General features: G+C 52.1%; 1 pseudogene; it reads left to right on the top strand.

Annotated features, from left to right (window-relative positions):
• MYH16 (myosin heavy chain 16 pseudogene) overlaps window positions 1–9,840 on the top strand; it is a 44,807-nt pseudogene extending 34,967 nt beyond the window's left edge.
• The last annotated feature ends 4,143 nt before the right edge of the window (window positions 9,841–13,983 follow it).

The raw sequence follows: 13,983 nt of genomic DNA, 5'->3' as shown, positions 1-13,983 counted from the left end.
CTCCCCTTGAAGTGGGAGTTCAGAGACAGGAGACCCCTGTTCAAACCCCAGCTTTGCCACCCCTCAGCTGGGGCCCCTGGGAAGTCACCGAATCTCCCTGAATCACGGTGCCTTCGTCCATCAAGTGGACATGGTCACTGGCGGCCTCCCTTCCGGGTTTGCTGTAGTGGGGTGATCATGTCATTTATCACCCAAACCAGGACAGGTTCAGAGTGAAAGGGGGAAGCAGGTGTGGTCAGAATGGTCCAGGCACCAGGGAGGGATGCTCCTAGCATCGTAGGGACAAAGTGGGCCCATGGAAGTGCCCTGGAGTTCTAAAGCACCAGCAAATCTTGATTCACCGCAGCAACAACAGACGTGAGCTCTTGAGATCACAGGGCTCTGAGTGCAGAGGCAGCTCTGAGCACACATCAGTGCCGACAGTGGCACGGAACGCCTCCTAGCCCGGATCAGGCCCCAAGAGCAAGCTGAAGCCTGGAACCAGATCAGTGGACCCACATCCCTGTGTTTGCTGACATCATGGGTCTACGTTATGTCCCCAGAGCGCCTCTCTCTGCTGCCCCGGCAACACCTCCCCTTAGACTGTGACTCTCCATCATATCAAACCCAGAGCCCTCTTTTACAACAAACACACTCAGTTCTCATTATTTGAGGTGATGAAGTCACTGAATTCAGCCTGAACCTCTGCTCTTGGGGAAATACAAGGTTCAGTTCAGTTTAGTTCAGTTGCTCAGTCGTGTCCGACTCTTTGCGACCCCATGAACTGCAGGATGCCAGGGCTCCCTGTCCATCACCATCTTCCGGAGTTCACTCAAACTCACGTCCATCGAGTCGGTGATGCCATCCAGCCATCTTATCCTCTGTCATCCCCTTCTCCTCCTGCCCCCAATCCCTCCCAGCATGAGTCTTTTCCAATGAGTCAACCCTTCGCATGAGGTGGCCAAAGTACTGGAGTTTCAGCTTTAGCATCATTCCTTCCAAAGAACACCCAGGACTGATCTCCTTTAGGATGGACTGGTTGGATCTCCCTGCAGTCCAAGGGACTCTCAAGAGTCTTCTCCAACACCACAGTTCAAACGCATCAATTCTTCGGCGCTCAGCTTTCTTCACAGTCCAACTCTCACATCCGTACACGACTACTGGAAAAACCATAGCCTTGACTAAACAGACCTTTGTTGGCAAAGTAATGTCTCTGCTTTTAAATATGCTATCTAGGTTGGTCATAACTTTTCTACCAGGGAGTAAGCATCTTTTAATTTCATGGCTGCAATCACCATCTGCAGTGATTTTGGAGCCCAGAAAAATAAAGTCTGACACTGTTTCCCCATCTATTTGCCATTAAGTGATGGGATCAGATGCCACGATCTTAGTTTTCTGAATATTGAGCTTTAAGCCAACTTTTTCACTCTCCACTTTCACTTTCATCAAGAGGCTTTTTAGTTCCTCTTCATTTTCTGCCGTAAGGGCGGTGTCATCTGCATATCTGAGGTTATTGATATCTCTCCCAGCAATCTTGATTCCAGTTTGTGCTTCTTCCAGCCCAGCGTTTATGTTCCTGCAAACCTTTGGTCATAGTGTTTTTCTCAACCCATCGATATATCATACATGGTTTCGATTTATACATTATCTTGTTTTATGTGTGTTTCTGTTGAAAAACACACAATATTTAATACATATTGTTGATTCCTTGACATTGAACTCACGGTCAACAGTCACTGTATCTCAGGCCTGAACAAAGCTCATCCAACACACAGATTTTCTCTGCAAAGCACTTCAGAGCCTTCTTGCGTCAGGAACACCAGGCAGCATGGTGGCACTGTGCGTGGTGGCATAGTAAGCAATGAAATCACCAAAAAAAAAATCACCAATGTAAAAAAACCCGGCACTAAACAGACCAGGAAAAGGACACTTGTTTGCAGTAGGAGCTGAACCGAGATGATAGAGCATCATTTATCCAACCTCAGCTGGGAAAAATGTGCTCCTCAGGCAACTTGACATTTTCGCTGCTCTGCGTGTCCATGAATGACCACAAAAGCACCATGAGTATTGATTTGGGGATTACAAATACACTTTAGTGAGCAGACAAATTGGCAAATAGATAACTCACAGACAATGAGGATCAGCTGTATTTTGGAAGGCCCTCTTACATCCCGAATTGAAGACAACAATAATGTAACTAATACATAACTTCAGGAAAATCAATTGGGTGCCCTTCCATATAATGGAGAAATGAGTGACATTAGTTCATAATAAATAATGAGACTGTCAAACTGCAAAAGCTCAGGTGGATTTGAGAGTGCTGCCTGCCCAAGGCCATCTATGACGGCTGCAGATGGGCACTGGAGGGGGTGTTGGTGACTCAGGTAGCCAAGTGTGGGTGCTGCCAGTGATGAGACTTTACGAAACAGAGAATAATTCTCAGGGAAGTTTCAACAAGTAAATCCTCTCTCAGTTTTCATGGTAGATCATTCTTTTAAAATGTAGTGTATGCTAAATGAAAAAAAAATTTTTTTTGAGTTAAATGTGCAGAGGTGCTGAGTTCTAGGTTCAGAAAAGCATAAATAGTTGTTTACTTACATGAATGGCTGGCTGGACTGCAGAATTATTCACAGCCTATTGTCCAGAGCACAACCAGACATCCAGTGTCTCTGGAAACACCCACATAGTGAGGACCCCAAATGTTGTGACAGCCAGAAGCCACACCCCTGCAGATTTCCTATGTGCCCCTTGGAGAACCAGAGCCCCCAGCTGCCCCTGGGGTCCACCTGTGGCTGACGGGAGATCGTTCTGCCCTGGGCTCACGTGTCTCTCAGGAGCAGGCGCTCACATCATCAACTCGGCCCAGAAGTGATGGCAGAGAACCAGCTCTGTTCAGCTGCTCCCACCCGCCTTGTGGGACACACACCTGTATCTTTCCAGGAAACCCTTGACAACCTGCAAGCTGAGGAGGACAAGGTGAACCACCTGACCAAGACCAGCAGCAAGCTCAGCAGCCAGATCCACGAGGTAATGCCCCGTCCCCAGGCCTGATTCTACACCCTGATGGCCGGGTCTGTCCATTCTGGGAAACAGGAAGCGAGGGTCTTTCTGATGCCACAGCTAAGGAACCTGGCCCAGTCTGGTTCTTTACTGCATTCTGGCCTCAGACACCCCCTCCCCCGCCACGCACACAACTCTACTTTCTCTTGTATTTTTTGTCTCTGCAGCCAGAGGATAACTGGAAACAGGAAAAGAAGATTTGGGCGGAAGTGGAAAAGGCTCGCCGGAAAGCTGAGAATGACCTGAAGATTACCACCGACCCTCTCAATGAGATGGAGCGGTCCAAGCTAGATCTCCAGGAGGTGGTGAAAAAGTATGCACTTTTTCATTTCGCCTGCAGCAGTGTTAGCAACACCGAGCACTTCCTGGACAGTCTGTGCTCAGGGCTTTGTGTACTAAATGCACTTCCCCAGCACCTACTCTGTGCCAGGCATGGAGGATTAGGGAGGAACAAGTAGGTGCTCCCTGTGCTCAGGGAGCTCCCAGCCTCACACAGGGCCATGGACACTGGACAAGAGGCTGATAGTAAGCAAAGCAGCCACCCCAGAGGGAGGGAGTCTGCGCAGAAGCCTACAAACTGAGCTGTCCAAGATCACGAGGAGTGGAGGGGGTATGTTATCAGCGTCACCCTGGGAATAACACGAAGGACAGGTGGGGTGAGAAAAGCTGGCAGCAGGAAGACAACTGGGAGGCTACTGTAACAGTCCAAGCATAAACCAGAACCAAGTCAGAGGCCAAGGGGAAGGGAGAGAAGGAGGCAGGTAAGGAGGGCCCTTGTGGGGCAGAAGCTGCACTCTGTGTCTTTGAAGCACATTCTGCCTAAGGCAGGTCTAAAGTGCCACTGGCTGCCCCGAGGGCGTGTGCAGCGAAATCCACCTCTCAGCATGGATCTCGGGAGGAACACCCAGAAGATGTGGGAGACCCTGACCTATCCTCCCCATCCATCTGCTTGGTCTCTGGCTTCTTAGTTCTCACATGTGGCTCCTGACACATGGGACTCACGCATTAGGAGGAGACAGCCTTTTGCGGCAAGTTTTGGAAGGAACGTTTTCCCTAAAAAGGACAAGTGTTTTGTGCGATTCTGGGGTCTGTAGACTGTAAGCTGCACCAGAGAAGGGAGTTCTGTCCGTTTCGTTCACTGATGAGTCCCTGGAATCCCAGGTGACGTCTGGCACCAGGAGGGACTCAGTACGTAAGAAAGAAAATAATAAATGCACGAGGGAGTGAAGGAATGGGTGGGTCCGTGAGAAGCCAGTGGAGGGTGACTCATCTGCAGGGTGAGAAGGCCAGGGGTCGGGGTGAGGGGGTCTCAGCAGGGTCAAGGTCTCCCCCGGCTCCACTCCCACGCCAACCCACTAGCCCAGCCTCAGAGCTTTTCCTCAGGAGGGCAAACCTCCTCCGGCAGGAGGGATATGGAAATCAACTCTGTCAACTCTAAGGAGAGGACAAGCAGTCTCTGAATTCCACACTGCAGCGGAAACTGAAGGAACGCCAGGTCTGTCTGGGGCGGAGGAGACCCGACTCCCCTCCTGAAATGCACTGGCCTGGGCCTCGGCCCCCATCTGCTGACCGGCCACTACCACAGTCTTCGGAGACTACCACAGTCTTCAGAGACTGACTCACATCCGCCTCACGCCAGCTTCAGTTCCAAGTCCTCACGGTGGCCGCAGGGCCCTCCACGAACTAGCCCTGCTCCCTCCCTTGCTCGTCACCCACTGTCCCCGCACCACTCTGTCCAGGCCAGCCAGGCCGGCCCCCTGGCGGTGTCGTGTACACCCCTGCCTCCCTCCTGCCTCCCATTGCACACTCTCTGCGCCCTGCTTCCTTCTGCTTTTGACAGTGTCCCGTATAGGCTAAGCTGCCATCCCTCATTTCCATCCTACAAGGCCAATGGGTAGGTCTCTAACCTCACACCTGGAGAGAGAAATTGCTCTGTCTGCTTATTTGCCTGCTAGGCATGAATCGAGGAGCTGAATCAAGAGCTGGAGGCTGAGAGGGCAATGAGCCAAGGTGAGTGAAACACATCCACTCTTCCTGGAGTCAAAAGACCCAGGGAAGCCACAGTCCAACCAGGCGCAGAAACTCCTCCGGAAGCCAATAGAGAGGAGGACAGGGTTCCAGCTGGAAAGGCCTTGTTAGTTTCTTGAGTGCCTCCCGTGTGCCCGGCACTGTGCCACACGTGCACACTGATGTTGCACAGATGCTCTCTGTGCTGCCGCCCAAGGGGAGGCGGCAGCAGCAGCCTGGGCGCCTGAAGACTGAATTGAACAGGCAGAGGGGGGGAGGAGGTTCCAGGCAAAGGGGATCAGATAGCACCTGCATGTGCAGGCACAGAGGTGTGAAGGGGAGAGCAGGAGTGGAGGGAGGCTTGTGGGGAGGGATCCCACAGGGAGATGAATCCAAACACACACATTCCAGCTTCAGCCCGGTGCGGCTGGGGGGCAGGACGGGCACTAAGGCCCCCAGACAGCTCCCTTTGCTGAGGGTGGGGGGCGGGGGGCAGAAGACAGACCCCCTGCAAGCGCAGGCCCCTGACCTCACAGATATCACTCGGTCATCCCAGTCTTTACTAGAGGCAACGGGGGCTCTTGGACAGTCAGGGTCAGCATCATTCATCTCCCCCAGGTGGAGAAACAACACAGCAACCTGTCCCGAGACCTGGAAGACTTAAGTGACAGGCTGGAAGAGGCTGGGGGAGCCGCATCTGCTCAGGTGCCATCCTAAGGGGCCCAGGACCCCCAAATCCTGCCCACCTACTGGACGATGAGCAAGGGGATAAAGACCAGTTAGTCCTTGCTGAATTTCTGGGGCTACCTAGGGGAGAAACCAATCAATAATAGAGAACAGGCAAGAGGGGGCTGGTTCCGTCCACTTGCTCTGGGCTGCTCAGTTCAGTGGGTACAAGCGGGACTGAGACTGAACGTCTCAGGGAGGCTGGTGCTGGCCTGCCCATGAGCCTGCCTCTGCTCTGCCCGGTTCGAGCTGAACCACAAGCGGGACGCTGAGCTGCTGCAGCTGCGGCAGCGGGAGCCGGAGGAGGCGGCCCTGCAGAGTGCAGAGTGCAGTGTGCAGGAAGCACACGGACTCCATGGCCAAGCTAACTGAGCATGTGGAGAACCTGCAGAGGGTGAGGTCCAAGCTGGAGAAGGACAAGCAGGGCATGAAGGCCGAGATGGACGCCAGCGTAGAGACCATGCAGAGGTCCAAGGTGAGGGGGAATCCCTGCAGAGCCTTCTCGAATAATATCCCCTGAGGAGCCCCCCGACAGACCTGAGGTGCGATCTAGATGCTGTGAAGGGAACCAAGATGGACCCATCACAGACCCCACACGCCGGGGATACAACCTTGGCCAAGGTGCACCACCCAACTGTGCCTTGGCTTCCCCATCCATAAAACGGGGGTAAAGATAATCCCCGCCTCACATTGCTCGTTAGGGCTACAACAGTCCCTGGCACATGAGGAAGAGCTCCGTAAATGTGAGCTACTAGGATCTCCACGACATTAGGAGGACTGTATCCTCGAGGAGCTGGAGACGTAGGAAGAGAGACAAGTGCAGTCACGGCCACGCTGAAAAAGCGATACATGGGAGGAAAGAAAATGAAGTCAGTCACTCAACATGCATTTATGCAGCACCTGCCACAGGAAGAGTCTTCATGTGACATGAAGGAAGTGAGGGGCTCCAGGGAAGTGGGGGGCTCCAGAGGTGAGCAGGGATGTGGCTTCAGGGGCCCAGGTCCCAGCCAACAGGTGTCTCCAAACTGTAGACACTCCAGAGAGACCACAGTAGCGCCTGTTTTATCCTGCTCTAATGCGGCATTTTCTTAGTGGGTGAGGTCAGCCGGGGCCCACAAGTGAGGGGCTGTGTGCCAACCCAAAGGCTCTGGGTTTATGTTGATAGAAAATGGTGAGCTGCTGAGATGAGGGTGTTCTAAAAGGATGAGGCAGGTGGCCAGGGAGGCTGCAAGAGGGCAGCCCAGCTGGGAAACAGGGTGGGCCTGGCCTGGGCCTGCTCGTTCCCTCACTGGGTCCATTCTCGCTGCGCAGATGAATGCTGAGGCCCACATCCGAAAGCTGGAGGACAACCTGGCAGAGGCCGACGTGAAGGTGGCTGAGCTGGAGCGGAAGTGGGTGGAAATTAACGCCATCTGGACCCGCCTCCAGGGTGAGCTCGCCCCTCCCCGCAGCTTCCTGAGAACGGAATGGGGATCCTCAAGGAACCTGAAAGAGGAGCCGGGTCCCCTCCTGGAGCCTCCCTGACCTTGGAAAACCCACATCCCCTGTGATGAGACAGGGATGTTTTTTTCTGCCCGCTGAGTGCTTGCTCCAAGTAACATCTTTACAGCCTAAAACAGGGAACACAATTCAAAACATTTTCATGTTGGTTCTCTCAGTCTCTCTGTGGGATCAGCGGGAGGAGCAGTACTACTGATATAACACAGTTTTCAAGCATTTTAAAACATGATCAGCCTACAAACATAAAGCAAACACGGGTCACTAATGAGGGAACTGGAAAGATGGTAGAGCCACCTTTGAAAAGCATCTGAGGGACCAAGGTTTACACAGCCAGTTGGGAAAGGAACGCTTCAGTAACTCTGACAAGTTAGATGCAAAACTGGTTCCTGTCCAACAGGGCAGTAATACTGCAACCTCTGGGTCTGATTTGGGGTTTTTTCTATCAGAAGAAATTCTTTACATATCTAGGTCAAAAACGATTTGCGACTCATGCATATGCAAGTTAACATCCAACTTCGCAGAGTCTGGGCCCTAGACAGGGGTCAACAGTTGGGTCAAGCAAAAGTGTAGTTCCTTGGAGAGCTTCACACTCCTTGGGTGTGCCAGTTAGACACAGCTCTCGAGCACTGACACCAGAGAACCTGAAGCATCATTTGGCCTTACTGCCGCATCCTCAATACTTTTAAAAATCAATTTCCCCACTGGATGGATAAGAAGAGTGAACAGTGAGGTTGGGGGTGACTCGATCACAAAACTGAAGACTTACAGGGCAGAGCTGGAAACCCTTGCCGTCCTCTGGCTCCAGAAATCAGTCCTCAGATGACAGGAGTGGGTTCAGGGGCTGTGACGAATGGATTTTTCAAAGTAAACATTCTTGGCCTCACTGTTGTCTCCAAACTTGTGTGTCCCCTGCCAGGGGCTGGGGGCCTCATTATCCGAAGCTACTTGTCCCACGCACATCACCTGGACAGTGGGGACCCTTGGGCATTGCGCCCCTCCTGGGCCCACTTGATTTGGGCAGCTGAGGTGGGGGTCACCGTGCTCCCCATCCCAGCCCTGCCGGCCAAGCTGTCATATTGATGGGTTCTCCAATAGCCCATCTGGCTCCACATTTCTGTCTCCTCACCCAGCTGAAAACGGTGAGCTGACCTGGGAGTATGAAGAATCCCAGAGCCCGCTCAACCAGATCCTGGGGATAAAGACATCCCTGACGTCGCAGGTGGACGATTACAAGCGGTAGCTGGATGAAGAGTCCAAGGTTGGCTTGCGGGTGAGGTCGGGGGCAACAGTGCCGCCTCCTTGAAGAAAGTTGTGTGTTATGAAGATGCAGAAGGAACATGAAAATTATCTGATTCCACAGTGAGTAAAAAAGTTAACTACAAAGCCAGAGCATGCGTGTGGGCGCACGAGGCTAATTAAATGAAAGAAATTATGTATCCTTGTGGACAGTAATGGGGAGAGATCAAGGAAAATTAAACCTCGGTGGTTTGGGTTGCAGACTCCTATGTTTTTTCACCTCTTGCTGCACTGTTGATCAACATCACATATCTTTAAGTGATGGTCCCAGGTGCCACAGGGACCAGGGGGACTCTGACAGTCCGGTCTGGCCCCCACAGGCCCGCAGCACGGCCAAGGTGAGTTTCGCCAACACCACGCACGACCTGGACCTGCTGGAGGAGCCCCTGGAGGAAGAGCAGGGAGGCAAGTCCCCGGCCCCCTCAGGACGTAGAGGTTTGACTCTGCTGCCATTCACTGCCAGCTCTGGGCCCACCACGCTGACTCCATCAGTCACCCAGGCACCCGCCACCCTTCCCAAAAGCCTGGCTAAAGGTCAGGCTTACAGGAAATATGGTTCTAACTAAAACGACACTATGGCTCCACTGGGAAGACGAGGGGATGGGAAATGAGGAACAGAGGCCAGAGAAAGTGCCAAAACCACACCTTCCACAGCAGGGCTGCTGCTGCTAAGTCACTTCAGTCGTGTCCGACTCTGTGCAACCCCATAGACGGCAGCCCACGAGGCTCCCCCGTCCCTGGGATTCTCCAGGCAAGAACACTGGAGTGGGTTGCCATTTCCTTCTCCAATGCAGGAAAGTGAAAAGTGAAAGTGAAGTCGCTCAGTCGTGTCCAACCCTCAACGACCCCATGGACTGCAGCCTTCCAGGCTCCTCCATCCATGGGATTTTCCAGGCAAGAGTACTGGAGTGGGGTGCCATTGCCTTCTCCGCCACAGCAGGGCACCAAGAGCTAATGCCTAAAACCACACAGAGCACATTTCATTTAGAAACATGGACATCAAAGCCCAAAACCATCAGCTAACAGTGATGAAGGCAGGTGTCCGGGATGACCTGGAGTGTGCCCCTGACCCAGGACTGCTGTGTCTCCTAACGAACCTTACAGAATGACTGAACTCTTAGGATGTCTGGGCAGAAGCAAAAACAACGCACATTTAACTGGAACAAGCCAGCTTTACGCCCCATTTTCCACCGTGCATTGGTCACGGGAGGAGCAGGCCAACCAGACGCTGGCCCGCTACAGAAGACAGTGCACGAGCTGGGTGATGTCAAGGAGCGGACGGGCATGGCGGAGACTGCCCTCAGCAAGCTGCACTCCAGACACCGTGCGACCGGCAAGGGCATCACCTCCTGGAGATCGTCCAGGCGTCTAGGCTCCTCCAAGACGCCGTCTGAGGAGTGAGGGCCTGTGGCCCCAGCCCATAGCCGGTAGGTGTGGACTTCATGCTCTGCAGAGAAGGCAATGGCACCTCACTCCAGTACTCTTGCCTGGAGAATCCCATGGATGGAGGAGCCTGGTAGGCTACAGTCCATGGGGTCAATAAGAGTCGGACACGACTGAGCGACTTCACTTTCACTTTTCACTTTCCTGCATTGGAGAAGGAAATGGCAACCCACTCCAGTGTTCTTGCCTGGAGAATCCCAAGGGTGGGGGAGCCTGGTGGGCTGCCGTCTGTGGGGTTGCAGAGTCGGACATGACTGAAGCGACTTAGCAGCAGCAGCAACCGTGCTCCAAGCTCACCTGCTCTGCTTTGCTCTTTCCGACTTCTCTTGGGTTCAGGCTAAGCCTTTTCTTACCGTTTGCTTAGGGAGGGAATAAAAAAATAGGGCACAGAATCTTTGTCTTAATTCTGACTCTTAAATAATGATTCTCTCAGAAAGTTAAGGAAACCAGTGTCTTGCCTCTGGATGAGTCTGACGATTAACATGTAACCTCCTTTCAGGGCAAAAACCTCAACGGGGTCCCTTCTGTTGAGCTCCCCTCTCTTGGTGGGGGTTACTCCTGAGGCTCCCTGCACCACCCAGACTCAGGAGGCATTGCAGCCCCTTCTACCTAGGTCTTATCTTCCAGGATCAGGCACCATGTGAAGCAGATCCCCCGGTTATGCCTGGGGTCTGCTGGCCCTGGTCCAGTTGCCCTGTCTTCATGTTACCGTCCTGTGTCACCATGGCACAGTCCTGCCAACAGCATCCAGAGGTGATGAGGTGGAGCCCCTGGGGTCTGCTCTCTGTGTTCTGGTTCATTCTGTCTTTAACCCCATATCCCAGGCCTATCCAGGCATGCCAGGCCCAAAGAAGGTGTCCCTAAAGCCTTATGACCTAGAAGAGAATGAACCAGGTATGACCTGGTGATGCTCATTACAAGGAAGAAAAAGCAGCCCACGCACCTGGCGGCACTGTCTTTCTAGCAAGAAGGCGACAAAGATGTTAGAACTCCCAGCTCTGGCCCACAAGGATCTTCTCACCCTCTCTCTCTTTTTCCTGCCAGGGTGATACATATCTCAACAGCAGACCACTGAGAGGAAAAAATATACGAAAAATGGAAAACTGGGCCTATCCCAAGACTACTATGCAAAGGAAAGTGCAAGCCAGAAAAAGACAGGTGCAAAAGAATAAAGATAGCTGTGGGGGCGAGGGGCTTGAGGATGTAAATACCTGGCCATCAGAGGCAGGAAAATTAGCATGGCTTCTCTGAGAGACAGCATCAAGCACAAGCGCTTGGATAACAGTAACTATGGGTCTGCTTTAGCTGAGATCCTACATGTTCATGTCAAGGATGGAATGTGTAATGTCTGTGGGACCTGGCTGTTCTCTGGGAGTAATTTCTCAGGTGGACAATTTTAATACCTTGTCCCCATGAATCTTAAATAGAAGAAACATGAAAAATAGGCTGACTGAAGATTGTTTTTAAGTGAAGAAGTTTTTCCTGAGACTTCCAAATCCAAAGGCAATTTTACAGTATACCAGGGTCCTGTGGCGACCCTGTGTCCTCCTTCACAGGCTTGTGTCTCAGGGATATGAAGACAGAGAGCTGAGATAGTTACAGGATGCTCTGGAGGGATGGCAAGATCCATCCAGGCTGACGACTCAAAGGCCCCCCACACACACACCCTGCCTCAGTGTCTCCCCCGATGCTCAGACACAGGCAGGTCAGCTCTGTGAGGGCAGATGGTTTTGGGTATTGTATTTCACTGCTGTTAATCAGCAGTGAGAGAGTGCCAGACCCGAAGGGGCAACAGAGTGAATATGGTAAACACATATGGAGTGAATGCCTCCCAAAGAAATGCACTGCTTTCTGACACTGCACAGAGCACTTCCTAAAATCAGGCTGGGGACTTCCCTGATGGTCCAGGGGTTAAGAATCTGCCTTGCATTGCAGAGGATGTGGGTTCAGTTCCTGGATGGGGAACTAAGACCCCACATGCACTAAGCCCCCGTGCTGCAACAACTGAGCCTATGGGATGACCTGAGGCAGCCAAATAAATAAATAAATAAATGAACATCTCTTTTAAAAAAAAAAAAAAAAAGAAAATCAGATCCCTGCCTCCTGGCGGAATCCACTTGCCAACCCTGGTGTTGATACCCAGAACCCTGCAGAACCACCTGAATGGAAGAGAGGTCTCACGGTTTCTTCAAGTCACTCTTCCGTTCCTGGGTCCTTCAGTCTTCCCAAGTTTCCTTCCCAGATTTCCTTTGTCATCTTCTGGCACTTCTCAACCCCATTCCTTCCCTTTCTGTCCTAGTCTTTGGGGGTACAGGGGCAGAGCCCTCAGAAAGACCCCCGCCCCAGCCCTCTGGAGAAGGGGGCTTCCCTTTGAATCTCACCACCTGACCTCTCTCCAATGCACTGGCAGACAGAAGTCACTGTTCGGACTGGTAGAGGAAGGGATAGTAATATTCTGTTGGTGGTGCCCACATCATGCTTGTGATGTTTCTAAACTTGGCACTCTACAGCTCTGGAGGGAACCTGGTTTGGGTCCTTGGGTGCAAATACACCAATGTGAAAACACTGCCCTCTGGTGGTGGGGTCTCCGAATGCTGGGTGTGACTAACTGGGGAGACCCCAAATCACACAATCTAAGAATTATTATATATTAGAATTTTAGGGACTTCCTTGATGGTCCAGTGGCTCAGACTCCATGCTCCCAGTGCAGGGGCCCCGAGTTTGATCCCTGGTCAGGGAACTAGAGCTTACACACCACAACTAAGTTTCCACAGGACACAAAATCCTACATGCCGCAACTGAAGGCCCTTTGTGCTGCAACAGACTGAAGATCCAGAGTGCTGCAACTAAGACCCAGCACAGCCAACTAAGGAAATAAATACTTGCAGGGGAAGGGATTTTAGAACTGGAAGGGACATTTAGAGGGTATCAAGTCCAGCTTTTGGCTAATTTTGGATTCCCTTCCATAGCATCCCTGAAAAATAAATGGTAATCCAACTTGAACTCTTCCAGTGGAAAAAGGCAGCCCATTGCGGTTCTGGCTGACAGTCATGGTGCAAAAGTGCCACTCAGTACTGAATCGCAATGTCTCCCCTATTTTGACCTTATTCCGATCTAGTCTTCACTTCTGTAATTACACAAAGTAAGTTTAATTCTTATGCATTGAAGTCAGACAGATAAGGTTTCCACTTTCCCACGAGTATGACCTTGGGCAACTTAACCTATCTTACCTCCTGCTTTCTTGACTATTAAATGAGGAATAATAACAGCATCTGCCTCGTAGGAATGCGAAGTTTAAACAAGAGGAACTTGGCCCAGCGCCCATTATGCTAACGCTGAGCCATTTGCCAAGCTCCTTCTAGCATTCCTTATGACTTCCGCAGTTGACCTTCCCGGGGAGGCTCTCCCAGGCTGTTAGTCTGGTAGCTGATGGCAGCGAGCCTCTTGCTGGAGAGATGCCAGGGGCATCCATGAGGTTTAGACCTGGAGGACAGCCCACACGTGGAGAATTCTCCAGAATTCCCAGCAGCTCCTCACTCTGCTGGGGAGAGTGGGGGCCCAGACAGAGGCAGGCTCAGTGACTTGCCCAAGACCATTCGGTTAAGGCAGAGAGAGAAATAATTCTTCGTGGCAGGAGATGAGATGAAGTTTCTGACCCAGTATTTATTTAAAACACACACACACACACACACACACACACACACACACCAGACTTCAGTTAGCCACATACGCTGTTTTTGCCTGAAAGTGTTAGTCGCTCAGTCATGTCCGACACTTTGGGACCCCATGGACTGTAGCCTACCAGGCCCCTCTGTCCATGGGGATTTTCCAGGCAAGACTGCTGGAGCAGGTTTCCATTCCCTCCTCCAGGGGACCTTCCCGACCCAGGGATTGAACCGGGGTCTCCTATATTGCAGGCGGATTCTTTACCAGCTGAGCCACCAGGGAAGCCCACTGTTTTTGCCTAAGGAC

The sequence above is a fragment of the Bos taurus genome, chromosome 25, assembly GCF_002263795.3.
Source record: "Bos taurus isolate L1 Dominette 01449 registration number 42190680 breed Hereford chromosome 25, ARS-UCD2.0, whole genome shotgun sequence".
Taxonomy (NCBI): Eukaryota; Metazoa; Chordata; class Mammalia; order Artiodactyla; family Bovidae; genus Bos; species Bos taurus.
Note: the sequence above shows the minus strand (reverse complement) of the source record. Positions and strands in the feature narration are given on the sequence as shown.